Source organism: Trematomus bernacchii, unplaced genomic scaffold (genome assembly GCF_902827165.1).
Source record: "Trematomus bernacchii unplaced genomic scaffold, fTreBer1.1, whole genome shotgun sequence".
NCBI lineage: Eukaryota > Metazoa > Chordata > Actinopteri > Perciformes > Nototheniidae > Trematomus > Trematomus bernacchii.
In genome coordinates, this window is record NW_022987811.1 from 62501 (window position 1) to 65000 (window position 2500).

At 41.3% G+C, this 2500-nt stretch overlaps 1 protein-coding gene across 1 annotated transcript in view; it reads left to right on the forward strand.

The window, feature by feature from the left end:
- dacha (dachshund a) overlaps nucleotides 1-2500 on the forward strand; it is a gene marked incomplete at its 5' end in the record, with an annotated part of 86490 nt that overhangs the window by 62497 nt on the left and 21493 nt on the right. The gene's annotated exons all lie outside the window — the stretch shown is intronic.

Consider the following 2500-nt stretch of genomic DNA (forward strand, 5'->3'; position numbering starts at 1 on the left):
GGAGACAGAGGGGAAACTGTATCTGTGTTGTTGTTACCAAGAGAAGAGGAAAAGGAGATAACGTGCAAAAGGGAACAACAGGAGGAGGAAGTATTAGGACCCTTAGCCTAAGTCAAAGTACTCATACCGCACTGTGAAAACACTTAAAGGTAGGGTAGGTAAGTTTGAGAAACCGGCTCGAGATACAGTTTTTGTTATATTCCATGGAATGCTCTTAACATCCCGATAGCAATGAATATCTGAAGTGCTTTGACAAAAAATCCATAAAAAAATGTCATCTGTGGAAGCTGTAGTACTGTAAAAAGCACGACCAATCATTTGAGCCGGCCCGGCTAAAATAACTGGATGGCCTACCTGCCTGTCAGCCTTCCATCTGTGCACAAACTTATCTAGTGCCCTCATTGGTCATGTGCGCGTTCGTGTGTGTTGGAGGCGGGGCTCTGTAAGGAAGTGGCAGATTTTTTCCGGTTGTGTATTTTCAAATTCTAGCGATCTCGAGCCGGTTTCTCAAACTTACCTACCCCACCTTTAACTACATGTAAAAGTCATGCATTTTAAGTAAAAGCATGTAAGTATTATTAGCAAAATCTACTTAACCTGTTTCACGCCTTCCCCCCGGTACCGGGCGGATAAACGCGTCATTTGCAGGAAACAACGTCTAAGGAATCTTAATATTGAATAAAACTATGAATGTGTTATATCCATGTAACGGGAAGAAACTCAGCTAACTGATCTTTTTAATTTTTTTTTTCAAAAAAAAACCCACAATGCTAGCACTCAGCCTCTGAATTAGCCTCGATCGAAAAAACGGGACCGACAAAGGCACATAAACTCACTCAGAACTCCCTTATTACTTATCCTAGATGCACAACCAAACACTATTTTTTGGTGTCCTGGAGACACTGAATCTAACGGTGCCCACCTCAACACTCAGTGATAAACATTCGCGACGCTATCAACGAAAGCGTACATCATCACATGTGGAGCCAAGAAGCTAAACATGTAAATATGGCTTACCTTGGTCAAAAGTGGTCTTCAATGGCATTAAAACGATAAAAAAACGATGCTGCAGTTAATCCATAGGTTCATCCTATGTGTCTGTGCCTTCTTTGAAATTATTTCTGATAATCCATAAGCAATACAACTGCGTTTTAGTTTCCAAACTCCAGAAGGAGACATTCCTCCAGTTTAGTTTCGCTTTCCACACGCGAAGCGGCAACATTTTTTCTTTACAATGTGTGTCTATGTGAGTCTCCTCCTTCGATTCTATTGGCTCTAACGGTCACAAGGGTATGTCAACCAACCAGATCGACCAAGGGGGGCCAGAGATAGGTCAAATCCACCCAAATGACCCCAGATGGCCCAGTTTTTGGCTAAATCTCTCTAAAAAGGTCAAATTTCACTTGTTTTGCATCAATCTTGATACAGGGTACTTATTATATGTTGTACTTTGGATTCCTAAAGCTTTTAGTCTACTAACCCATCATCCAAGGGTAGTTTTCACTATCTGTAAAAAATAATTTTTGGACGGACACTATAATTTACAGTTTTTTACTATGTAAAATCTGAATTTTCTTTAAAATAAAAAACATTTATATTGATTCTGACACTTCTACATCCAACTCACAGGTTTATCATTACTTTGAGAAAAGATTATTAATTTAACCCTTTTAGAAGGGAAGATATGGTCATTTGTTCTGGGAATGTCATTTTCGAGCCTGAGACCTGAAAAACAGGCTCAGAGTGGAACAGGTTAAGGTGACATGTCTCCATGCTTTAATGTTCAGAAAGCTCTTTATGTTTCTCATACTGCCTGTGCTGCAGCACCTCTTTTCACCCTCTGTCTGAAACCAGAGCCCAGTCTGCTCTGATTGGTTAGCTGGCCGGCTCTGCTGTGATTTTTCAACCAGCTTAGAGATGTCCCGCCCCCTTAGCCTATCACGTACAATGTGTTGCAGCGCTAGCCAATAGGAGCGTGAGTGATGTCACTGTGTTCCGGAACTTTTGGGATTTTATCCTTTTGCTGCAATTTAGCTTTTAATGATACAGAAACTTTTTTTGCAATTTTGTATTTTTTTTTTGACAACTCAGGTTTTTCTTTTAATGCAATAAAATGAAATATGCGTTCAAGAGGTGAATGGACACACACCTATAGGCACGGACAGACACAAAGAGAGAGAGGGGGAAGACGGTGCTGAAGAAGTGAAAGAGAGAAAAGAAAGTGACGAAGAAGAAAAGATAAAAGAGAGAAGGAAACAACATGTGTGTGAGTGTGTGTTTAGGTGTGTGTGTGTTTAGGTGTGTGTGTGTGTGTGTGTGTGTGTGTGTGTGTGTGTGTGTGAGAGAGAGAGAGAGAGAACATCTGCCCATCTGTTTATACTTCTTTTCTTCCCTGGTGTAAATGGCAGAGGGGATGAGGCCCAGCTGTCAGCACACACACGCACACGCACACGCACACACACACACACACACACACACACACACACACACACACACACAC